This window comes from Ambystoma mexicanum, chromosome 2q, assembly GCF_040938575.1.
Source record: "Ambystoma mexicanum isolate Mex_15411 chromosome 2q, UKY_AmexF1_1, whole genome shotgun sequence".
In the NCBI taxonomy this organism is placed as follows: Eukaryota; Metazoa; Chordata; class Amphibia; order Caudata; family Ambystomatidae; genus Ambystoma; species Ambystoma mexicanum.
In genome coordinates, this window is record NC_090924.1 from 903,771,864 (window position 1) to 903,799,682 (window position 27,819).

A 27,819-nucleotide genomic window follows, 5' to 3' on the forward strand; every position below is an offset into this window, starting at 1 on the left:
ACAGGGAACTCCATGCATTTCTGAAAAGAAGACACCCGTGGGAATTCACAGAGGTCTAACCTGTGCGAATCGCCGTATAATTTATTACCTTAAATGCCCAGCAAAGTTCAGAATTTAGGGGGAAAACACAATTTCCAAACATTTGCCAGCAGGAAACCACCGAAACATGCCGGCAACAACATATATAGTACCTTCCCTCATTTCCAAAGGTGTCAGGAAAAGAATTGTACCTTACATGTCGGGGTGCATCTGCCTGGGCAAAAAGTGAAAATACTAAACCACTGATATCCCAAAGGGTTGGGGAAGAGAACATTTTTAGGATTCTGGACTTGTGGACAACCTAAAGATGTTGGGCTGGGGTGTCGCAGCCACCAAGAAAAACAGGGAACACCATGCATTTCTGAAAAGAAGACATCCATGTGAATACAAAGAGGTATGACTTGCATGAATCGCCCTAGAATTTATTACTAACAATGCCTGGCAAAATACAGAATATAGGGGAAAAAACAAACTGTTCAGACATTTGCACCAGGAAACCACTGAAACACGCCAGCAACAACAGATGTTGTGCCTTCTACTTTCCCACAGGTGTCCCCACAAAAGGGGTACCTCACATGTGTGGGTGCACCTACCAGGGTGCAAAGGGCAAAGGCTAAACCACTGGTATCCCAAAGGGTTTGGGAAGAGGACATTTTTTGGATTTTGGTCTTGCGAACAACCTACATAGCTGGGCCTGGATTTTCTCAGCCACCAAGGAAAACCGGGAACCCCATCCATTTCTGAAAAGAAGATACCTGTGGTAATCCACAGAGGTCTGACCTGCGTGACTCGTCCTAGAATGTATTACCCACAATGCCTGGCAAATCCCAGAATTTAGGGAAACAACCACCATTTGTAGACATTTGCCCAAAGGAAAACACAGATACACGCCGGCAACAACACATGTCCTACCTTCCCACGTTCCCAAAGGTGTCACAACAAAAACAGTACCTCACATGTGTGGGTGCACCTACCAGGGCGCAAAGGAAAAGGCTAACCACTGGTGTCCCCAAGGGTTTGGAAAGGGGATATGTTTAGGATTTTGGTCTTGTGGGCAACGTACAGATTTGAGCCTGGGGTGTCTCAGCCATCAACGAAAACAGGGAACTCCATGCCTTTCTGACAAGAAGACACCCATGGGAATCCATAATGGTCTGACTTCAACAAATTGCCCTAGAATGTATTACTCACAATGCCCAGCAAAGTACAGAATTTATTGGAAAAAATCACAACTTTCAGACATTTACCACCAGGAAACCACTGAAACACGCCGGCAACAACAAATGTACTACCTTCCCTCATTTCCACAGGTGTCCCGAAAAAAATGGTACCTCACATATGGGGGTGCATCTAATTGGGCACAAAGGGAAAATATGAAACCACTGATATCCCAAAGGGTTTGGGAAAAGGACATTTTTAGGATTCTGGACTTGTGGACAACCTAAAACTGTCGGTCTGGGGTGTCACAGCCACCAAGAAAAACAGGGAACCCCATGCATTTCTGAAAAGAAGACATCGATGTGAATACAAAGAGGTATGCCTTGCGTGAATCGCCCTAGAATTTATTACCCACAATGCCTGGCAAAGTACAGAATACAAGGAAAAAAACAAAATGTTCGACATTTGCACTAGGAAACCACTGAAACACGCCAGCAACAACAGATGTACCTTCTACTTTCCCACAGGTGTCCCCACAAAAAGGGTACCTCACATGTGTGGGTGCACCTACCAGGGCGCAAAGGGCAAAGGCTAAACCACTGGTATCCCAAAGGGTTTAGGAATAGGACATTTTCAGGATTTTGGTCTTGCGAACAACCTACATATTTGGGCCTGGATTTTCTCAGCCACCAAGGAAAACAGGGAACCCCATGCATTTCTGAAAGAAGATACCTGTGGTAATCCACAGAGGTCTGACCTGCGTGACTCGTCCTAGAATGTATTACCCACAATACCCGGCAAATTCCAGAATTTAGGGAAACAACCACCAATTTTAGACATTTGCCCCCAGTAAACCACAGAAACACGCCGGCAACAACACATGTCCTACCTTCCCACGTTCCCAAAGGTGTCACAACAAAAACGGTACCTCACATGTGTGGGTGCACCAACCAGGGCGCAAAGGAAAAGGCTAAACCACTGGTATCCACAAGGGTTTGGAAAGAGGATATTTATAGGATTTTGGTCTTGTGGACAACCTACAGATTTGGGCCTGCAGTGTCACAGCCATCAAGGAAAACTGGGAACTCTATGCCTTTCTGAAAAAAAGACACCCATGGGAATCCATAAAGGTCTGACTTGAACGAATTGCCCTAGAATGTATTACCCACGATGCCCAGCAAAGTGCAGAATTTACGGGAAAAATACACTCGTTTCGACAGGTGTCCCGACAAAAATGGTACCTCACATGTGTGGGTGCATCTACCTGGGCACAAAGGCAAAATACTAAACCACTGGTATCCCAAAGGGTTTGGGTAGACAACATTTTTAGGATTATGGACTTGTGGAGAAGCTACAGATTTGGGCCTGGGAAGTCGCAGCCAACAAGGAAAACAGGGAACTCCATGCATTTCTGAAAAGAAGACACCCGTGGGAATTCACAGAGGTCTAACCTGTGCGAATCGCCCTAGAATTTATCACGTTAAATGCCCAGCAAAGACCAGAATTTAGGGGGAAAACACAATTTCCAAACATTTGCCAGCAGGAAACCACCGAAACATGCCGGCAACAACATATATAGTACCTTCCCTCATTTCCACAGGTGTCAGGAAAAGAATTGACCTTACATGTGGGGGTGCATCTGCCTGGGCACAAAGTAAAAATACTAAACCACTGATATCCCAAAGGGTTGGGGAAGAGAACATTTTTAGGATTCTGGACTTGTGGACAACCTAAAGATGTTGGTCTGGGGCGTCGCAGCCACCAAGAAAAACAGGGAACCCCATGCATTTCTGAAAAGAAGACACCCATGTGAAAACAAAGAGGTATGACTTGCGTGAATCGCCCTAGAATTTATGACCCACAATGCCTGGCAAAAAACAAAATGTTCAGACATTTGCAACAGGAAACCACTGAAACACGCCAGCAACAACAGATGTTGTACCTTCTACTTTCCCACAGGTGTCCCCACAAAAAGGGTACCTCACATGTGTGGGTGCACTTACCAGGGCGCAAAGGGCAAAGGCTAAACCATTGGTATCCCAAAGGGTTTGGGAGGAGGTAATTTTTAGGATTTCGGTCTTGCGAACAACCTAAATATTTGGGCCTGGATTTTCTCAGCCACCAAGGAAAACATGTAACCCCATGCATTTCTGAGAAGAAGACACCCGTGGGAATACAAAAAGGTCTGACCTGCGTGAATTGTCCTAGAATGTATTACCCACAATGCCCGGCAAATTCCAGAATTTAGGGAAACAACCACCATTTTTTAGACATTTGCCACCAGGAAACCACTGAAACACGGCGGCAACAACACATGTACTACCTTCCCTCATTTCCACAGGTGTCCCGAAAAAAATGGTTCCTCACATGCGGGGGTGCATCTACTTGGGCACAAAGTGAAAATACTAAAACACTGATATCCCAAATGGTTGGGGAAGAGAACATTTTTAGGATTCTGGACTTGTGGACAACCTACAGATTTGAGGCTGGGGTGTCGCAGCCATCAAGGAAAACAGGGAACTCTATGCCTTCTGAAAAGAAGACACCCATGGGAATCCATAAAGGTCTGACTTGAACACATTGCCCTAGAATGTATTACCCACAATGCCCAGCAAAGTACAGAATTTATTGGAAAAAATCACAATTTTCAGACATTTACCACCAGGAAACCACTGAAACACGCCGGCAACAACACATGTACTACCTTCCCTCATTTCCACAGGTGTCCCAAAAATAATGGTACCTCACATGTGGGGGTGCATCTACTTGGGCACAAAGGGAAAATACTAAACCACTGATATCCCAAAGGGTTTGGGAAAAGCAATTTTTTTTAGGATTCTGGACTTGTGGACAACCTAAAGATGTTGGTCTGGGGTGTCGCAGCCACCAAGAAAAACAGGGACCCCATGTATTTCTGAAAAGAAGACACCCATGTGAATACAAAGAGGTATGACTTGCGTGAATTACCCTAGAATTTATTACCCACAATGCATGGCAATATACAGAATATAGGGAAAAAACCAAAATGTTCAGACATTTGCACCAGGAAACCACTGAAACACGCCAGCAACAACAGATGTTGTACCTTCTACTTTCCCACAGGTGTCCCCACAAAAAGGGTACTCACATGTGTGGGTGCACCTACCAGGGCGCAAAGGGCAAACGCTAAACCACTGGTATCCCAAAGGGTTTGGGAAGAGGACATTTTTAGGATTTTGGTCTTGCGAACAATCTACATATTTGGGCCTGGATTTTCTCAGCCACCAAGGAAAACAGGGAACCCTACGCATTTCTGAAAAGAAGATACCCGTGGTAATCCACAGAGGTCTGACCTGCGTGACTCGTCCTAGAATGTATTACCCACAATACCCGGCGAATTCCAGAATTTAGGGAAACAACCATCATTTTTAGACATTTGCCCCCAGGAAACCACAGAAACACGCCGGCAACAACACATGTACTACCTTCCCTCATTTCCACAGGTGTCCCGAAAAAAAATGGTACCTCACATGTGGGGGTGCACCTACCTGGGTGCAAAGGGAAAAGGCTAAACCAATGGTATCCCCAAGGGTTTGGAAAGAGGAAATCTTTAGGATTTTGGTGTTGTGGACAACCTACAGATTTGGGCCTGGGGTGTTCCAGCCATCAAGGAAAACAGGGAACTCCATGTCTTTCTAAAAAGAAGACACCCATGGGAATCCATAAAGGTCTGACTTGAAAAAATTGCCCAAGAATGTATTGTCATGATCTCTGCTTCCAAAAGGTCAGGGTTTTCCCAACTCCCTTGGAAGCAGATCCATAACCCAGGTTCCGAGTGCCAACCAGTCCCAATTGGGACCTTTTGGACCCAGTCCTGGCGCCAGTGGCACCAGGCTCATAAATATGCTCAGTCCCAGCGCTGGAAGCGCCGGGCTCATAATGCTTGGGTGGACTTACCTTCAGCAGACCATGCTGCTTACTTGCCTGCCAGTTGAGCCTCTGATCCTCTTCTGTTTGGAACTACTTTTCCTGTTGGGTGGGGCTGGAGCCACTCCCTAGATTCAGAACACTGGAACTCTTCTGGAAGGCAGGAACTCTTTTCTTACCAGGAACTCTTTTCTTACTTAGGCGTGGCTGTGGAAGGAGGCACCTAAGCACTACAGGAGGCTATTTAAACCACACCCAGTGGATGAATCTTGCTTTGCGTTATTCTGCAACCTCTGCAGCAGAACGCTCATCGTGTCTTCTGCATCCGGTCCTGGGCCTAAGGAAAAAGGCTTACTATCCTGAATCCAGTCTTCAGCAACACCTATAAAGACAAGAAAGAACAGGTTAGCATTCCGGCATCTGAAAGGCAAAGGCTTACCATCCTGAATCCAGTCTTCAGCAACACCTATAAAGACAAGAAAGAACAGGTTAGCATTCCGGCATCTGAAAGGCAAAGGCTTACCTACTCTTCGTGCGCTCCGGAGGTCTTCACACTGCATTCCGGCATCTGAAAGACAAAAGTTTACCAACTCTTCGCACGCTCCGGAGGCCTTCGGCGCTGCATCCCGCATCTGAAAGACAAAACAAGGTGCGTTTAAAGACATTGGGGAACTTTAATACTCACGTGCCATTACTCCTTTCCACATCTAATCCAGTGGGTATTCCGGCACCCTGCAGCCGCTCCGAACTCGTACCTGCAAAATAAAAAGACAGTTAGAGCGCATAGTGAAGCAGGCAACAAGAGCTTACTTACGTGCTTCCAGGCGCTTCTATTCATCACACGGGCTCCATCTTCAACTCACTTCAGCCCGCCATCCGCCATCGCCGGAACCCTGCAAAACAAGAGACATCATTACTAAAGACTTTAAAGACATTTGAATGACTCGAAACTTACCGTTCATGCAGTAAACGACGGACAGCAGTCCTCTGAAGTCAAGAGGCCTGCGCTACCTATCCAGTGAAGAAACTGGTTACAGCACCCTGCCCCGAGGCAGATGGAGAGCTCGGCATTCACTTACCTAAGGTGAGAGCGTTAACCTTTGGGGGTCTACAGGAGAGGAGAAGAGGAAAGAGATAGGGACACCCCAATAACCCCAGTTCATTAACCCCATATTTTCTATCTGCAGACATCTTACTCTACACGTCAGGCATACAGTGCACAGAGGTCCAGCCCAAAGAGCCAACCGGGTGCTACACATCACCTTTGAAGATACGGTAGTCGCCCAGTCAAGACCGGCGCCTCTGCGAGAATCAGGTGAGCGTTACAGAACGCAAAGCCTACCGCAAAACTCTCGCCCAGGCGCTATGGAAACCTCGGATACTGACCCCCTAGCCCGGTTACTTGGGGAACTAAGGGCAGAAGTGCATGCAGCTCGTCAGGAAACGAATGCTCTAAGAAGGGAACTAATTATTTCCAAGGAGAGAACAGACAATCTTGCTAGACAAGTGCTACAGTCACAAGCCGGACAGACCCCGTTACCCGCATCAGGGGCAAATCTTCCTTCAACATCCTCTATGAATCCAGTGCAGATCAACCTACCTGGGAATGTACCTCTGGCTCCGCCCGAACGATTTTCTGGTGACCCAAAGAGGTTTGCAGTATTTATCAATCAGTGCCGGTTGCACTTCTTATGCCGGCCAGCAGCCTTTCCAACTGATCAAGCAAAAGTAGCTTTTGTACTTTCGTACCTTAGTGGCAATGCGGCAGACTGGTCGATCCCTCTAGTTAATCAAGATGATCCGGTTCTCCATGATTTTCAAGCCTTTCAGCTTAGTATGGAAAAACTGTTCGCAAGACATTCACAGGGGCAGGCCTTGGACAATGAGCTTCTTTCGTTGCGACAGGGTAATCAAGACCTTTTGGCTTATATTGCATCTTTCAATAGACTAATAGTGGAAACTCAATGGCCTGAGGACAAATGGATTACGCTGTTTTATAGAGGTCTACGTGGAGAGCTCAAAGACGTTTTAGCCCAAGTAGTGAATCCCCCACAAGACTGTTCGGATTATATAGTCTTGGTCGTTCAAATAGATCACAGGCTGCAGAACAGGAAGGCCGATCGTTCCAAGTTTGATGCTCGAGTATTTTCCAAACCGCCAACTCCTTCCAAAGGAGTAGACTCCGGGGAACCCATGCAAATAGGGGGTCTGAAAGGTCCTCTAACACAAAGGGAGCGGGAAAGGAGGAAACAGTTGCAATTATGCCTATATTGCGGAAACTCAGGGCACTTTCTTCGAGACTGTCCGGTGAAACCTGCCAAGAAGGCAGTAGGAGCTGCAGTTACCAAAGTTACAAACTCTGAGCAGGGAAACGACCTCGCCCGACAAGAATAGAGGTCCTCTTGCCGAGCGTGAAAACCAGTTCCGTGACCTCGCATTTCGTGATACCTATGGTCCTCATTAGCCCTGATAATCCGGATCGATTACATGCAATTGAAGCTTACGTCGACAGCGGTGCCATCGGCAATTATGTGGATCATGAAATGGTTTTGAGGATGAATCTAACTCTTTGTCCCAAGGCTGTAAAGGACGTCATTACTACGGTGGATGGTACGGAGATAGCCTCCGGGCCAGTAACGCATACCACTCAAGAGGTGACGCTAGTAAGTCAAGATGGACACCATGAGAAGATCGTGTTCGATGTGATCAAGGCCCCTCAGTTTCAGATTATTCTAGGAATACCTTGGTTAGAGAAACACAATCCTCTGATCGATTGGCGAGCAAGAACGGTCCAGTTTCCAGAATGTGTCTCTACTTGTCACCCTCCACCTGGTGTTGCACTGGCCGCAATTTCTTCAGAGACTCCCCAGTTACCTCCCGAATACCTAGAATACCAAGATGTTTTCCGGAAGGATCAGGCTAACTCTCTACCTCCTCATAGGTCTTATGACTGCCAGATAGACCTGATACCTGGATCTACTCCTCCTTGTAGTAGAATTTATGCCCTCACCGAGCCTGAGAACCTTCACCTTCGACAATACCTGGATCAATACCTGGCAAATGGGTTTATTCGTCCTTCCAAGTCCCCTGCTTCTTCAGCTTTGTTCTTCGTTCCAAAAAAGGAAGGAGACCTTAGAACTTGTATCGATTATCGCTCCCTGAACCAGATCACCGTTAAGAATAGATATCCGTTACCTTTGATCCCTGAACTCCTGGACCAAGTCAGAAAAGCATGCATATATACAAAGCTGGATCTTAGAGGAGCTTGCCACTTGGTACGAGTAAAAGAGGGCGATGAATGGAAGACGGCCTTCCGCACCAAGTATGGGCTATTTGAATATCAGGTCATGCCCTTCGGACTTTGCAATGCCCCGGCCGCCTTTCAATATTTTATGAACGATGTCCTCAGAGAGCTCATAGTTGTATGTGTTGTTGTTTACATTGACGACATCCTCGTTTATTCTTCATCGGAATCTGAACATCGGAAACACGTGAAAATGGTCCTCGAAAGATTGCGTCAACACAAACTTTTCGCTAAGTTGGAAAAATGTGTTTTCAACGTGACTGAAGTTGAATTCTTGGGATTCATATTATCACCTGGCGGAGTGCGTATGGATTCAAAGAAGGTCGATGCAGTTCTCAAATGGCCATCACCATCCTCCGTAAAAGGTGTGCAAAGCATGTTAGGCTTCGCTAACTTTTACCGCAGGTTTATCCCCGAATTCTATCGAATAGTCCAGCCCATCACTGCCTTGTTAAAGAAAAACAAACGTTTTGAATGGTCTACCGAGGCGGAACAAGCTTTCCAGGATTTGAAGACTAAATTTATCTCTGCACCAATCTTAAAACACCCTCGCCCCGAACTCCCCTACATCGTGGAAACTGATGCTTCAAGCCTTGCCATGGGGGCAGTTCTATCACAAAAGGACCCGGTAACCAATCAGTTGCATCCCGTGGCATTTTGGTCCCGCAAATTCTCGCCTCCTGAAATCAATTACACGATTACTGACAAGGAACTTCTGGTTATCAAGTCTGCCTTTAAGGCTTGGCGGCATTATCTGCTGGGGGCCCGACACACCGTTACTGTGATTACGGATCACCGAAACCTGCAATATTTGAAGACCGCAAAAGCCCAATCCTCTAGACAACTCCGTTGGGCATTATTCTTTGCCGAGTTTGACTTCATAATTACCTATCGACCTGGTACAAAGAACGGTAAAGCCGATGCCCTTTCTCGGATGGGAGTGGAAGAACACTTGGTCAACCCTAAACCTGTACCAATCATTCCCGAACAAAGAATTCTGGGTGTAATCGCCACAGAATCCATAGAGGAAGTTAAGGATAAAGCCAGGCAACTTGTAACTCCAGCAGACATACAGAATTGGCATCTGCAGGGAAAGGACTTTGCAGTAAAGGACAACTTATTGTATTTCCAAGAACGATTATACCTACCCAGCACAGATTTACAGAAAAAAGTAATCTCTTGTTATCACGACTCTTTAATGGAAGGTCATCCCGGTATAGCCAAGACCTCAGAAAAGATCAAGCGCTACTTCTGGTGGCCGTCTTGGAAAAAAGATATCAGAGACTTTATAATGTCCTGTGGAGTATGCGCCCAAAACAAGAGTCAAAAGGAAAGACCAGCAGGCCTCTTACGCCCTATTGATATCCCACCTCGCCCTTGGCATACGCTTTCTATGGACTTCATCACCGATCTACCTCCATGCTCCGGATACAATACGATTCTAGTAATCGTGGACTTATTCTCCAAGATGGCGCATTTCATTCCGCTCAAAGGCTTGCCAACAGCAGCAACTCTGGCCCGAGAATTTCTCGAAAACATCGTCCGACTGCACGGTTTTCCTTCGGTTCTAATTTCGGATCGAGGTAGTCAATTTATTTCTCATTTTTGGCGAAGTTGCTGTCGGTCGGCTCAAATTGATGTGAGACTATCGACCAGTCACCACCCTCAGACCGACGGACAAACCGAGAGGACCAATCAAACTCTGGAACAGTATTTACGCTGCATGCTGCAACAAACTGAAAAAACTTGGAAAGATATCCTTTGGATAGCCGAGTATGCCTACAATAACTCTGTCCATTCGGGAACTGGGAAAACCCTGTTTTTTCTTTTGTATGGCAGTCACCCTCGAACCTCGGAGTTGGATCCCCTCCAAGATCTTGAAACACCAGCAGTAGACTACCTGCATTCTACAATCACCCAAGCCTTTAAGGAAGCTGTTTCTCACCTTCAAAGGGCTAAAGAACAATACAAGAAAGGAGCAGATCAACATCGGAAGGAAGCCCCTCACTATCAAGTAGGGGATCAAGTCTGGTTATCCACCAAATATCTATCTCTAAAAGGGCCACGCACATTCAACCCAAGATACCTTGGTCCCTATTCCATCACTACCATAGTAAACCCAGTAGCGGTCAAGTTGGACTTGCCCCCGCACATGAAGATACATCCGGTCTTCCACGTCTCTCTATTAAAACCCGTGCAACCTCAAACCCGACTAACCAAATCTCCAAAACCTATCCTAGTGGATGGAGAACTCGAGTTTGAAGTCAAAAGCATTCTGGACTCCAAGATCTCCAAATCTAAACTATTTTACCTAATTGACTGGAAAGGCTACGGCCCCCAAGAGAGATCCTGGGAACCTGCTGAATATGTCCACGCTCCTCGCCTAATCAAAAGATTTCACCGAACATTTCCTGACAAGCCAAAACCCCCGGAGAAGCCCGGTTTGGGAGGGGCCTTGAGGGGGGGTACTGTCATGATCTCTGCTTCCAAAAGGTCAGGGTTTTCCCAACTCCCTTGGAAGCAGATCCATAACCCAGGTTCCGAGTGCCAACCAGTCCCAATTGGGACCTTTTGGACCAAGTCCTGGCGCCAGTGGCACCAGGCTCATAAATATGCCCAGTCCCAGCGGTGGAAGCGCCGGGCTCATAATGCTTGGGTGGACTTACCTTCAGCAGACCATGCTGCTTACTTGCCTGCCAGTTGAGCCTCTGATCCTCTTCTGTTTGGAACTACTTTTCCTGTTGGGTGGGGCTGGAGCCACTCCCTAGATTCAGAACACTGGAACTCTTCTGGAAGGCAGGAACTCTTTTCTTACCAGGAACTCTTTTCTTACTTAGGCGTGGCTGTGGAAGGAGACACCTAAGCACTACAGGAGGCTATTTAAACCACACCCGGTGGATGAATCTTGCTTTGCGTTATTCTGCAACCTCTGCAGCAGAACGCTCATCGTGTCTTCTGCATCCGGTCCTGGGCCTAAGGAAAAAGGCTTACACCTATAAAGACAAGAAAGAACAGGTTAGCATTCCGGCATCTGAAAGGCAAAGGCTTACCTACTCTTCGTGCGCTCCGGAGGTCTTCACACTGCATTCCGGCATCTGAAAGACAAAAGTTTACCAACTCTTCGCACGCTCCGGAGGCCTTCGGGCTGCATCCCGCATCTGAAAGACAAAACAAGGTGCGTTTAAAGACATTGGGGAACTTTAATACTCACGTGCCATTACTCCTTTCCACATCTAATCCAGTGGGTATTCCGGCACCCTGCAGCCGCTCCGAACTCGTACCTGCAAAATAAAAAGACAGTTAGAGCGCATAGTGAAGCAGGCAACAAGCGCTTACTTACGTGCTTCCAGGCGCTTCTATTCATCACACGGGCTCCATCTTCAACTCACTTCAGCCCGTCATCCGCCATCGCCGGAACCCTGCAAAACAAGAGACATCATTACTAAAGACTTTAAAGACATTTGAATGACTCGAAACTTACCGTTCGTGCAGTAAACGACGGACAGCAGTCCTCTGAAGTCAAGAGGCCTGCGCTACCTATCCAGTGAAGAAACTGGTTACAGCACCCTGCCCCGAGGCAGATGGAGAGCTCGGCATTCACTTACCTAAGGTGAGAGCGTTAACCTTTGGGGGTCTACAGGAGAGGAGAAGAGGAAAGAGATAGGGACACCCCAATAACCCCAGTTCATTAACCCCATATTTTCTATCTGCAGACATCTTACTCTACACGTCAGGCATACAGTGCACAGAGGTCCAGCCCAAAGAGCCAACCGGGTGCTACACATCACCTTTGAAGATACGGTAGTCGCCCAGTCAAGACCGGCGCCTCTGCGAGAATCAGGTGAGCGTTACATGTATTACCCACAATGCCCAGCAAAGTACATAATTCATTGGAAAATAATCACAATTTTCAGAGATTTACCACCAGGAAACCACCGAAACACGCCGGCAACAACACATGTACTACCTTCCCTCATTTCCACAGGTGTCCCGAAAAAATGGTACCTCACATGTGGGGGTGCATCTACTTGGGCACAAAGGGAAAATACTAAACCACTGATATACCACAGGGTTTGGGAAAAGGACATTTTTAGGATTCTGGACTTGTGGACAACCTAAAACTGTCGGTCTGGGGTGTCGCAGCCACCAAGAAAAACAGGGAACCTCATGCATTTCTGAAAAGAAGACACCCATGTGAATACAAAGAGGTATGCGTTGCGTGAATCGCCCTAGAATTTATTACCCACAATGCCTGGCAAAATACAGAATATAGGGAAAAAAAATGTTCAGACATTTGCATCAGGACACCACGGAAACACGCCAGCAACAACAGATGTTGTACCTTCTACTTTCCCACAGGTGTCCCTACAAAAAGGGTACTCACATGTGTGGGTGCACCTACCAGGGCGCAAAGGGCAAACGCTAAACCACTGGTATCCCAAAGGGTTTGGGAAGAGGAAATGTTTTTATGATTTTGGTCTTGCGAACAACCTACATACTTGGGCCTGGATTTTCTCAGCCACCAAGGAAAACAGGGAACCCCATGCATTTCTGAAAGAAGATACCCGTGGTAATCCATAGAGGTCTGACCTGCGTGACTCATCCTAGAATGTATTACCCACAATACCCTGCAAATTCCAGAATTTAGGGAAACAACCACCATTTTTAGACATTTGCCCCCAGGAAACCACAGAAACACGCCGGCAACAACACATGTCCTACCTTCCCACGTTCCCAAAGGTGTCACAACAAAAACGGTACCTCACATGTGTGGGTGCACCTACCAGGGCGCAAAGGAAAAGGCTAAACCACTGGTATCCACAAGGGTTTGGAAAGAGGATATTTATAGGATTTTGGTCTTGTGGACAACCTACAGATTTGGGCCTGCAGTGTCACAGCCATCAAGGAAAACAGGGAACTCTATGCCTTTCTGAAAAGAAGACACCCATGGGAATCCATAAAGGTCTGACTTTAACAAAATTGCCCTAGAATGTATTACCCACAATGCCCAGCAAAGTGCAGAATTTATGGAAAAAAAACACTCGTTTCGACAGGTGTCCCGACAAAAATGGTACCTCACATGTGTGGGTGCATCTACCTGGGCACAAAGACAAAATACTAAACCACTGGTATCCCAAAGGGTTTGGGTAGACAACATTTTTAGGATTATGGACTTGTGAAGAACCTTCAGATTTGAGCGTGGGAAGTCTCAGCCAACAGGGAACTCCATGCATTTCTGAAAAGAAGACACCCGTGGGAATTCACAGAGGTCTAACCTGTGCGAATCGCCCTAGAATTTATTACCTTAAATGCCCAGCAAAGTTCAGAATTTAGGGGGAAAACACAATTTCCAAACATTTGCCAGCAGGAAACCACCGAAACATGCCGGCAACAACATATATAGTACATTCCCTCATTTCCACAGGTGTCAGGAAAATAATTGTACCTTACATGTGGGGTGCATCTGCCTGGGCACAAAGTGAATATACTAAACCACTGATATCCCAAAGGGTTGGGGAAGAGAACATTTTTAGGATTCTGGTCTTGTGGACAACCTAAAGATGTTGGTCTGGGGTGTTGCAGCCACCAAGAAAAACAGGGAACCCCATGCATTTCTGAAAAGAAGACACCCATGTGAAAACAAAGAGGTATGACTTGCGTGAATCGCCCTAGAATTTATGACCCACAATGCCTGGCAAAAAACAAAATGTTCAGACATTTGCAACAGGAAACCATTGAAACACGCCAGCAACAACAGATGTTGTACCTTCTACTTTCCCACAGGTGTCCCCACAAAAAGGGTACCTCACATGTGTGGGTGCACTTACCAGGGCGCAAAGGGCAAAGGCTAAACCATTGGTATCCCAAAGGGTTTGGGAGGAGGCAGTTTTTAGGATTTTGGTCTTGCGAACAACCTACATATTTGGGCCTGGATTTTCTCAGCCACCAAGGAAAACATGTAACCCCATGCATTTCTGAGAAGAAGACACCCGTGGGAATACAAAAAGGTCTGACCTGCGTGAATTGTCCTAGAATGTATTACCCACAATGCCCGGCAAATTCCAGAATTTAGGGAAACAACCACCATTTTTAGACATTTGCCACCAGGAAACCACTGAAACACGCCGGCAACAACACATGTACTACCTTCCCTCATTTCCACAGGTGTCCCGAAAAAAATGGTCCCTCACATGCGGGGGTGCATCTACTTGGGCACAAAGTGAAAATACTAAACCACTAATATCCCAAATGGTTGGGGAAGAGAACATTTTTAGGATTCTGGACTTGTGGACAACCTAAAGATGTTGGGCTGGGGTGTCGCAGTCACCAAGAAAAACAGGGAACACCATGCATTTCTGAAAAGAAGACATCCATGTAAATACAAAGAGGTATGACTTGCATGAATCGCCCTAGAATTTATTTCTAACAATGCCTGGCAAAATACAGAATATAGGGGAAAAAACAAACTGTTCAGACATTTGCACCAGGAAACCACTGAAACACGCCAGCAACAACAGATGTTGTGCCTTCTACTTTCCCACAGGTGTCCCCACAAAAGGGGTACCTCACATGTGTGGGTGCACCTACCAGGGTGCAAAGGGCAAAGGCTGAAACACTGGTATCCCAAAGGGTTTGGGAAGAGGACATTTTTTGGATTTTGGTCTTGCGAACAACCTACATATTTGGGCCTGGATTTTCTCAGCCACCAAGGAAAACCGGGAACCCCATCCATTTCTGAAAAGAAGATACCTGTGGTAATCCACAGAGGTCTGACCTGCGTGACACGTCCTAGAATGTATTACCCACAATGCCTGGCAAATCCCAGAATTTAGGGAAACAACCACCATTTGTAGACATTTGCCCAAAGGAAAACACAGATACACGGCGGCAACAACACATGTCCTACCTTCCCACGTTCCCAAAGGTGTCACAACAAAAACAGTACCTCACATGTGTGGGTGTACCTACCAGGGTGCAAAGGAAAAGGCTAAACCACTGGTGTCCCCAACGGTTTGGAAAGAGGATATGTTTAAATTTTGGTCTTGTAGACAACCTACAGATTTGAGCCTGGGGTGTCGCAGCCATCAAGAAAAACAGGGAACTCCATGCCTACTGAAAAGAAGACACCCATGGGAATACATAAAGGTCTGACTTGAACACATTGCCCTAGAATGTATTACCCACAATGCCCAGCAAAGTACAGAATTTATTGGAAAAAATCACAATTTTCAGACATTTACCACCAGGAAACCACTGAAAAACGCCGGCAACAACACATGTACTACCTTCCCTCATTTCCACAGGTGTCCCAAAAAAAATGGTACCTTACATGTGGGGGTGCATCTACTTGGGCACAAAGGGAAAATACTAAACCACTGATATCCCAAAGGGTTTGGGAAAAGCAAATTTCTTTAGGATTCTCGACTTGTGGACAACCTAAAGATGTTGGTCTGGGGTGTCGCAGCCACCAAGAAAAACAGGGACCCCATGCATTTCTGAAAAGAAGATACCCATGTGAATACAAAGAGGTATACCTTGCGTGAATTACCCTAGAATTTATTACCCACAATGCATGGCAATATACAGAATAAGGGAAAAAAACAAAATGTTCAGACATTTGCACCAGGAAACCACTGAAACACGCCAGCAACAACAGATGTTGTACCTTCTACTTTCCCACAGGTGTCCCCACAAAAAGGGTACTCACATGTGTGGGTGCACCTACCAGGGCGCAAAGGGCAAACGCTAAACCACTGGTATCCCAAAGGGTTTGGGAAGAGGACATTTTTTTAGGATTTTGGTCTTGCGAACAACCTACATACTTGGGCCTGGATTTTCTCAGCCACCAAGGAAAACAGGGAACCCCATGCATTTCTGAAAGAAGATACCCGTGGTAATCCACAGAGGTCTGACCTGCGTGACTCGTCCTAGAATGTATTACCCACAATACCCTGCAAATTCCAGAATGTAGGGAAACAACCACCATTTTTAGACATTTGCCCCAGGAAACCACAGAAACACGCAGGCAACAACACATGTCCTACCTTCCCACGTTCCCAAAGGTGTCACAACAAAAACGGTACCTCACATGTGTGGGTACACCTACCAGGGCGCAAAGGAAAAGGCTAAACCACTGGTATCCACAAGGGTTTGGAAAGAGGATATTCATAGGATTTTGGTCTTGTGGACAACCTACAGATTTGGGCCTGCAGTGTCACAACCATCAAGGAAAACAGGGAACTCTATGCCTTTATGAAAAGAAGACACCCATGGGAATCCATAAAGGTCTGACTTGAACAAATTGCCCTAGAATGTATTACCCACGATGCCCAGCAAAGTGCAGAATTTACGGGAAAAAAACACTTGTTTCGACAGGTGTCCCGACAAAAATGGTACCTCACATGTGTGGGTGCATCTACCTGGGCACAAAGGCAAAATACTAAACCACTGGTATCCCAGAGGGTTTGGGTAGACAACATTTTTAGGATTATGGACTTGTGGAGAACCTACAGATTTGGGCCTTGGAAGTCGCAGCCAACAGGGAAAACAGGGAACTCCATGCATTTCTGAAAAGAAGACACCCGTGGGAATTTACAGAGGTCTAACCTGTGCGAATCGCCCTATAATTTATTACCTTAAATGCCCAGCAAAGTTCAGAATTTAGGGGGAAAACACAATTTCCAAACATTTGCCAGCAGGAAACCACCGAAACATGCCGGCAACAACATATATAGTACCTTCCCTCATTTCCAAAGGTGTCAGGAAAAGAATTGTACCTTACATGTCGGGGTGCATCTGCCTGGGCACAAAGTGAAAATACTAAACCACTGATATCCCAAAGGGTTGGGGAAGAGAACATTTTTAGGATTCTGGACTTGTGGACAACCTAAAGATGTTGGTCTGGGGTGTCGCAGCCACCAAGAAAAACAGGGAACCCCATGCATTTCTGAAAAGAAGACACCCATGTGAAAACAAAGAGGTATGACTTGCGTGAATCGCCCTAGAATTTATGACCCACAATGCCTGGCAAAAAACAAAATGTTCAGACATTTGCACCAGGAAACCACTGAAACACGCCAGCAAATACAGATGTTGTACCTTCTACTTTCCCACAGGTGTCCCCACAAAAAGGGTATCTCACATGTGTGGGTGCACTTACCAGGGCGCAAAGGGCAAAGGCTAAACCATTGGTATCCCAAAGGGTTTGGGAGGAGGCAATTTTTAGGATTTTGGTCTTGCGAACAACCTACATATTTGGGCCTGGATTTTCTCAGCCACCAAGGAAAACATGTAACCCCATGCATTTCTGAGAAGAAGGCACCCGTGGGAATACAAAAAGGTCTGACCTGTGTGACTCGTCCTAGAATGTATTAAGCACAATGCCGAGCAAATTCAAGAATTTAGCGAAACAACCACCATTTTTAGACATTTGCCCCGAGGAAAACACAGAAACACGCCGGCAACAACACATGTCCTACCTTCCCACATTCCCAAAGGTGTCACAACAAAAACAGTACCTCAGATGTGTGGGTTCACCTACCAGGGCGCAAAGGAAAAGGCTAACCACTGGTGTCCCCAAGGGTTTGGAAAGGGGATATGTTTAGGATTTTGGTCTTGTGGGCAACGTACAGATTTGAGCCTGGGGTGTCTCAGCCATCAACGAAAACAGGGAACGCCATGCCTTTCTGACAAGAAGACACCCATGGGAATCCATAATGGTCTGACTTCAACAAATTGCCCTAGAATGTATTACCCACAATGCCCAGCAAAGTACAGAATTTATTGGAAAAAATCACAACTTTCAGACATTTACCACCAGGAAACCACTGAAACACGCCGGCAACAACACATGTACTACCTTCCCTCATTTCCACAGGTGTCCCGAAAAAAATGGTACCTCACATATGGGGGTGCATCTACTTGGGCACAAAGGGAAAATATGAAACCACTGATATCCCAAAGGGTTTGGGAAAAGGACATTTTTAGGATTCTGGACTTGTGGACAACCTAAAACTGTCGGTCTGGGGTGTCACAGCCACCAAGAAAAACAGGGAACCCCATGCATTTCTGAAAAGAAGACATCCATGTGAATACCAAGAGGTATGCCTTGCGTGAATCGCCCTAGAATTTATTACCCACAATGCCTGGCAAAATACAGAATACAAGGAAAAAAACAAAATGTTCGACATTTGCACTAGGAAACCACTGAAACACGCCAGCAAAAACAGATGTACCTTCTACTTTCCCACAGGTGTCCCCACAAAAAGGGTACCTCACATGTGTGGGTGCACCTACCAGGGTGCAAAGGGCAAAGGCTAAACCACTGGTATCCCAAAGGGTTTAGGAATAGGACATTTTCAGGATTTTGGTCTTGCGAACAACCTACATATTTGGGCCTGGATTTTCTCAGCCACCAAGGAAAACAGGGAACCCCATGCATTTCTGAAAGAAGATACCTGTGGTAATCCACAGAGGTCTGACCTGCGTGACTCGTCCTAGAATGTATTACCCACAATACCCGGCAAATTCCAGAATTTAGGGAAACAACCACCAATTTTAGACATTTGCCCCCAGTAAACCACAGAAACACGCCGGCAACAACACATGTCCTACCTTCCCACGTTCCCAAAGGTGTCACAACAAAAACGGTACCTCACATGTGTGGGTGCACCTACCAGGGTGCAAAGGAAAAGGCTAAACCACTGGTGTCCCCAACGGTTTGGAAAGAGGATATGTTTAGGATTTTGGTCTTGTAAACAACCTACAGATTTGATCCTGGGGTGTCGCAGCCATCAAGGAAAACAGGGAACTCCATGCCTTCTGAAAAGAAGACACCCATGGAAATACATAAAGGTCTGACTTGAACACATTGCCGTAGAATGTATTACCCACAATGCCCAGCAAAGTACAGAATTTATTGGAAAAAATCACAATTTTCAGACATTTACCACAAGGAAACCACTGAAACACGCCGGCAACAACACATGTACTACCTTCCCTCATTTCCACAGGTGTCCCAAAAAAAATGGTACCTCACATGTGGGGGTGCATCTACTTGGGCACAAAGGGAAAATACTAAACCACTGATATCCCAAAGGGTTTGGGAAAAGCAAATTTCTTTAGGTTTCTCGACTTGTGGACAACCTAAAGATGTTGGTCTGGGGTGTCGCAGCCACCAAGAAAAACGGGGACCCCATGCATTTCTGAAAAGAAGACACCCATGTGAGTACAAAGAGGTATGACTTGCGTGAATTACCCTAGAATTTATTACCCACAATGCATGGCAATATACAGAATAAGGGAAAAAACAAAATGTTCAGACATTTGCACCAGGAAACCACTGAAACACACCAGCAACAACAGATGTTGTACCTTCTACTTTCCCACAGGTGTCCCCACAAAAAGGGTACTCACATGTGTGGGTGCACCTACCAGGGCGCAAAGGGCAAACGCTAAACCACTGGTATCCCAAAGGGTTTGGGAAGAGGAAATTTTTTTAGGATTTTGGTCTTGCGAACAACCTACATACTTGGGCCTGGATTTTCTCAGCCACCAAGGAAAACAGGGAACCCCATGCATTTCTGAAAGAAGATACCCGTGGTAATCCACAGAGGTCTGACCTGCGTGACTCGTCCTAGAATGTATTACCCACAATACCCTGCAAATTCCAGAATTTAGGGAAACAACCAAAATTTTTAGACATTTGCCCCAGGAAACCACAGAAACACGCAGGCAACAACACATGTCCTACCTTCCCACGTTCCCAAAGGTGTCACAACAAAAACGGTACCTCACATGTGTGGGTGCACCTACCAGGGCGCAAAGGAAAAGGCTAAACCACTGGTATCCACAAGGGTTTGGAAAGAGGATATTTATAGTATTTTGGTCTTGTGGACAACCTACAGATTTGGGCCTGCAGTGTCACAGCCATCAAGGAAAACAGGGAACTCTATGCCTTTCTGAAATGAAGACACCCATGGGAATCCATAAAGGTCTGACTTGAACAAATTGCCCTAGAATGTTTTACCCACGATGCCCAGCAAAGTGCAGAATTTACGGGAAAAAAACACTTGTTTCGACAGCTGTCCCAACAAAAATGGTACCTCACATGTGTGGGTGCATCTACCTGGGCACAAAGGCAAAATACTAAACCACTGGTATCCCAAAGGGTTTGGGTAGACAACATTTTTAGGATTATGGACTTGTGGAGAACCTACATATTTGGGCCTGGGAAGTCGCAGCCAACAGGGAAAACAGGGAACTCCACGCATTTCTGAAAAGAAGACACCCGTGGGAATTCACAGAGGTCTAACCTGTGCGAATCGCCCTATAATTTATTACCTTAAATGCCCAGCAAAGTTCTGAATATAGGGGGAAAACACAATTTCCAAACATTTGCCAGCAGGAAACCACCGAAACATGCCGGCAACAACATATATAGTACCTTCCCTCATTTCCAAAGGTGTCAGGAAAAGAATTGTACCTTACATGTCGGGGGGTGCATCTGCCTGGGCACAAAGTGAAAATACTAAACCACTGATATCCCAAATGGTTGGGGAAGAGAACATTTTTAGGATTCTGGACTTGTGGACAACCTAAAGATGTAGGGCTGGGGTGTCGCAGCCACCAAGAAAAACAGGGAACACCATGCATTTCTGAAAAGAAGACATCCATGTGAATACAAATAGGTATGACTTGCGTGAATCGCCCTAGAATTTATTACCCACAATGCCTGGCAAAATTCATAATATAGCGAAAAAAACGAAATGTTCAGACATTTGCACAAGGAAACCACTAAAACACGCCAGCAACAACAGATGTTGTGGATTCTACTTTCCCACAGGTGTCCCCACAAAAAGGGTACCTCACATGTGTGGGTGCACCTACCAGCGTGCAAAGGGCAAAGGCTAAACCACTGGTATCCCAAAGGGTTTGGGAAGAGGACATTTTTTGGATTTTGGTCTTGCGAAAAACCTACATATTTGGGCCTGGATTTTCTCAGCCACCAAGGAAAACCGGGAACCCCATGCATTTCTGAAAAGAAGATACCCGTGGTAATCCACAGAGGTCTGACCTGCGTGACTCGTCCTAGAATGTATTACCCACAATACCCGGCAAATTCCAGAATTTAGGAAACAACCACCATTTTTAGACATTTGCCCCCAGGAAAACACAGAAACATGTCGGCAACAACACATGTCCTACCATCCCTCGTTACCAAAGGTGTCACAACAAAAATGGTACCTCACAGGTGTGGATGCATCTACCTGGGTGCAACGGGAAAAGGCTAAAACAATGGTATCACCAAGGGTTTGGAAAAAGGAAATCTTTAGGTTTTTGGTGTTGTGTACAACCTACAGATTTGGGCCTGGGGTGTCGCAGCCATCAAGGAAAACAGGGAACTCCATGCCTTTCTGAAAAGAAGACACCCATGGGAATCCATAAATGTCTGACTTGAACAACTTGCCCTAGAATGTATTACCCACAATGCCCAGCAAAGTACAGAATTTATTGGAAAAAATCACAATTTTCAGACATTTACCACCAGGAAACCACTGAAACACGCCGCCAACAACACATGTACTACCTTCCCTCATTTCCACAGGTGTCCCGAAAAAAATGGTACCTCACATGTGGGGGTGCATCTACTTGGGCACAAAGGGAAAATACTAAACAACTGATATCCCACAGGGTTTGGGAAAAGGACATTTTTAGGATTCTGGACATGTGGACAACCTAAAACTGTCGGTCTGGGGTGTCGCAGCCACCAAGAAAAACAGGGAACCCCATGCATTTCTGAAAAGAAGACACCCATGTGAATACAAACAGGTATGCCTTGCGTGAATCGCCCTAGAATTTATTACCCACAATGCCTGGCAAAATACAGAATATAGGGAAAAAGTAAATGTAATGACATTTGCACCAGGACACCACGGAAACACGCCAGCAACAACAGATGTTGTACCTTCTACTTTCCCACAGGTGTCCCCACAAAAAGGGTACTCACATGTGTGGGTGCACCTACCAGGGCGCAAAGGGCAAACGCTAAACCACTGGTATCCCAAAGGGTATGGGAAGAGGAATTTTTCTAGGATTTTGGTCTTGCGAACAACCTACATATTTGGGCCTGGATTTTCTCAGCCACCAAGGAAAACAGGGAACCCCACACATTTCTGAAAAGAAGATACCCGTGGTTATCCACAGAGGTCTGACCTGCGTGACTCGTCCTAGAATGTATTACCCACAATACCCGGCAAATTCCAGAATTTAGGGAAACAACCGCCATTTTTAGACATTTGCCCCCAGGAAACCACAGAAACACGCCAGCAACAACACATTGCCTACCTTCCCACATTCCCAAAGGTGTCACAACAAAAACGGTACCTCACATGTGTGGGTGCACCTACCTCGGCACAAAGGGAAAAGGCTAAACCACTGGTATCCCCAAGGGTTTGGAAAGAGGATAGTTTTAGGATTTTGCTCTTGTGGACAAGCAACAGATTTGGGCCTGGTGTGTCGCAGCCATCAAGGAAAACAGGGAACTCTATGCATTTCTGAAAAGAAGACACCCGTGGGAATCCAAAAAGGTCTGACTTGAACAAATCGACCTAGAATGTATTACCCACAATGCCTAAAAAGTACAGAATGTATGGAAAGAAAACTTGTTTCGACAGGTGTCCTGACAAAAATGGTACCTCACATGTGTGGGTGCATCTACCTGGGCACAAAGGGAAAATACTGAACCACTGGTATCCCAAAGGTTTTGGGTAGAGGACATTTTTAGGATTATGGACTTGTGGAGAACCTACAGATTTGGGCCTGGGAAGTCACAGCCAACAAGGAAAACAGATGACTCCATGCTTTCTGAAAAGAAGACAACCGTGGGAATTCACAGACGTCTAACTTGTGCAAATCACCCTAGAATTTATCACCTTAAATGCCCAGCAAAGTCCAGAATTTAGGGGGAAAACACAGTGTTCAGACATTTGCCAGCAGGAAACCACTGAAGCATGCCGTCAACAACATATATACAGGCCGATTCATGGAATTAATGTGCGCTGAAATTTCGGCGCAAGCGTGCGAAAGCGTGCAAATCGCAGCGCAAGTGCGAAAATCACAGCGAAACCCACGCACAGCGATTCATGGAAGTCCATGCGCGTGTAAATCCCTGGATGTGCGCTAAAATTCTGTGTGGCGCACGCTGGCGCACACGTCTCCAAACAGCACGCGCTACACGCACAGCGAAAGCACACATAGCGCGGTGCACAAAACAAAAGTAGGCAGAACAGGGGGCGTAACACGTGGAATGGGGAGCAACGTGTGAAAATGTGGGCGGCACGGGGGAAGTACAGGAGGCAAATGCGCAGAACGCCCATACGCACGTTCAAAACACGTATTCACGGAATCGAACGGCGCTAACTCGTGCGTCAAAAAAGGCGCGCTTATCCGGAAACACGTACGCCAGCAGGAAGCAGGCGTACATGGACCCGTGCAGCATAAAAGTGCGCGCAAACAACAAACAAGCTCAGACGCCAGGATGAATATACCATTCCTAGCAGCAGTGGTCGTGGGATACCGCAGGAGGAGGAGGAGGATAGTCAGGCCCAGAATTTCTACACCCAGAACCAGCCTTTTTGGGATGCCTGATGACCAGGTGTATGGGAGGTACAGGTTTCCACCTCACATAATAATCGACCTGGTGAGTGAGTGGGAGGATGACCTCACATCACCCACCCTGTGCTCCCAAGCACTCAGCCCCCTGGAGAAGGTCCTCAATGTACTGTACTTCTTGGCCACTGGATCGTTTCAGCAGACAAGTGCTATAGTGGGGGGGGGTGTCACAGGCCACGCAGTCAAGCTGCCTACACCAGGTGTTGTCCATCATGACTGCACGCCCATCAGTCTGCAGGCACATATACCTGCCCAGAAAGGCAGGCTGCCATCCAGGATTTCTACGGGGTGGCACAATTCCCCAAAGTGCTATGTGCCATTGATTGCACCCATGTGGCTCTACGTCCCCCCAAGGCATCTGAGCACATCTATAGAAACCGCAGGCACTGGCATTCCATCAACGTGCAGGTCGTATGTGATGCCAAGGGAATCATCACCTCATTATATGCCAACTATCCAGGGTCCACCCACGACAGTTTCATTTACAGAATGTCAACCCTAAACCGGGACCTAGAAGCTGGGCGGCATGGCGATACAGGGCTGCTTGGTGAGTATAAATGCCACTGCACATGCATGCATGTCACATACTGAGTAATGTCACAACCCCACTAATGATTCCCATCACCACCTCCCCAGGGGACAGTGCCTACCCTCTGAGCACCCACATGATGACACCAATTTGGAACCCACCACGCCACCCGAGGTAAGATACAACACAGCCCATATTGCAACCAGGGGCATAGTGGAGCGCACATTCGGAGTGTTCAAGTCACGCTTTCGCTCCCTTGACCACTCTGGTGGGCAGCTGCTATACGCTCCCCCAGTAGTGTGCAGGATCATAGTGGCAGCATGTGTCCTGTACAACGTTGCAACACGCCGGGGCCTGCTGGTGGACATGGTGGTGCCCCCACATCCCCAACCACATGCACGCCCGCTGCGCATGGGAGGGGAAAGGGCACGTGGTGAGGCAGCCCATACGCAGCTGGTGGCTAATTACTTCACATAAAATCACACCCCTGTGGAGTGCACACAGCCCAGGTACATACCAGCTGACAATCAATGATGATGACATAAGGGACAGTCAACTGTCACAACCATACCAGCCTGAGATTGGTCACCTGGAAGTGTTACATTCTGTGCATCCCTACCTACACAAACACCACCAATGCTGTGTCATCAAAAGACATACATCTATGCTGTTAAATTCATTACCCCCTTGCAAAATACAACATGAAAACAGCGCCATGTCACCCAACCCCTCCCCAGCACCGCCACCCAACACACCATGGCATGTCATGCAATGCGAAAGCAAACAAAGAAATGCACAAAACCTGACACAAGTGTCACAAAGTACACTGTCCCCAATGGAAAATGCCCACACACAATATGCTCCCAGTAATGTATACCTAACAACAAACATGACCAAATACTTACCAACAATAAAATGCAGCAACACAACATCAAAAATAGCAAAAACATGACAGTACTAAGTTAAAGTAGTCGTAGTCTTACTACCTGAATATGCCACCACATCGACCCCTTCCAACTGTACAGTGTTGGTGCCACGCAAATGTCTCAGTGTACTGCATACAACATGAGCTGCATCTGCAAAGTAGACGGCCTTGTGAAGACATGAGGAAGGAACCTGCAGATTAGGAGGAAGACATGGATGCATAAGCACATATCAATACACCATGCAGTGTACAATACAACAACAATATACACTAGGGATGTCTACATAGTATTGACTACAGACTGTCCACACAGCTCATGGGAGCCCAACGTCAGTGTGTAATTCAATGTCACTTGGTCACACCCTTTGCAAGCCCATGGAAACGGGAAGCAGGAGGGGTGTGTGTCTCACGAACCCAAGCATCTAACCCAAACTCAGGACAAGCCTGCATGTGCCCAGCCGAAATACAGTGGATGCCCACGGGAGCCACACAAGGCAACACACTGTAAAAAAAAAAATCAAAAATCAAAAATGGCCATGTGGAGGCCGGGGGGGTGGTGGAGGCCACCCAGGAGGTTCGAGGACAGGGTGCACACCAACACCCACCTGCGTGGATGTTGCGAGAAAAAAAAACCTCCTTGGGCTCATGGCCTGCACGGCTATGCCATTGTGGGAGAACTGCTGTCGCTCTGTTAATCCTCTGCTGCTGCATCAGGAGGCGGTGGCACTATGGGAGGCAGCCCACGCAAAGCCCTGGTATGGTCCTCCATGACAGCAAGCATGCGGGTCTGGAACGTCTGATTCTGGAGGATTAAAGTGCGGAGATCCCCATGCAGCACATCACGGGTTGCCTGCATTTCTGCACGCATGGCCTTGCGTGATGCCCGGATCTCCTCACGTGTTGCATGCAGCTCAGCTGAGAGCGAAAGTGTGAGCTGCTCCAGCTGCTGTTCTGCCCTTAAATTACTGGAAGCCTCAAGTGCAACCAGAGTCTGCCTGAGGTTATGTAGTTCTACCCTCAGGGCTTCCCTGTGGCCCTGGGACTCAATTGATATGGATTCGTGCAGAGTCTCCAGTGCCACCCGTCTGTCCCTGTTGGACACCAACATATCTTCCCTGTGTGATTGGCAAATGGAGTCTGTTGCCTGCTGTTGTTGCTTCATCTGCCTTTCAGGTGGGATAATGGAAGTGGCCACCCTCTCCATAGCCTGAGTCATCATTTCTACTGATGCTGCCTGTTGGGTTGCCATACTGTACATGGAGTTTTCGCATGCAGTATTGCCTGGTGGGGCACGGTCACCGCGTTGACGGGCACCACACCTGTTTGGGGCAAGGCGATCTGCACCTTGCTGTGCTGGCTCTGCCTGAGGCTGCAGGACTGCATTCCCCCTCTGATCTGCTGGCCCAGGAACAGGATCAGATGCTGTGGAGTGTGACCCTGCATCCGTAACTGCCAAAGGCGGACCTACCAACACTGACATCCCCATAGAGGGTTCTACCCCTGGTCCAGGTGGGTTGGACAGAACAGAATCCCTGCCAGAAACACTTACCTGCGACTGCACATAAGTCTCATCATCCGACTCAGCACCTGAATAGAGGTCTGGGGAGGTGCACCCAGAGGCACACCTGGACAGTATGGTCTGCAGTAACATTGGGTTTTCACCCACCACCACACCACGTCCCCCACTGATGCCCGGTCGTGCCTGAGATTCCTCCTGGGTCTGCACCATCTCCTCAACCTCAACAGCACCAAGTGTGTCATCATCTGCAAAAACATGAAAGACAACAAATGTAAACAGGCATGAGCACCATAGCACACACATAGGCCGTGACAAGCCAGAGATCCAGTACATGAATTCCACATGTCCCACATGACTATAACCCTGCCATGCATGCACTGTCAAAGAGTTGGAAGTGGAGTCAAAAAGGCAGACACTGGGGAGAGCAATATGGATATGCAACACATTTGCAGCATGTTGGGTAGCACTGGCATCACACATCAGGCTGTGAGTGGCATGTCCAATACACATACATGACACATGCCACCACACAGATGTCATGTAGCATAGCCACGGTAAATTACAAAACTACAGCAATATGTCAGTGAATGAGTAATGTCACACATCCATTGCACATCGACATGATGCGAAGATTGATGCTGAATAGTTTTGCAAAATATGCATGTGCCACACACTGAAACACATCTAGTGTCCAATAACACAGTCATTGTGGGCTGATCAATGGTTGGTCCCTTTGACATCACAGGAAACACCTGTCATCTTCCACA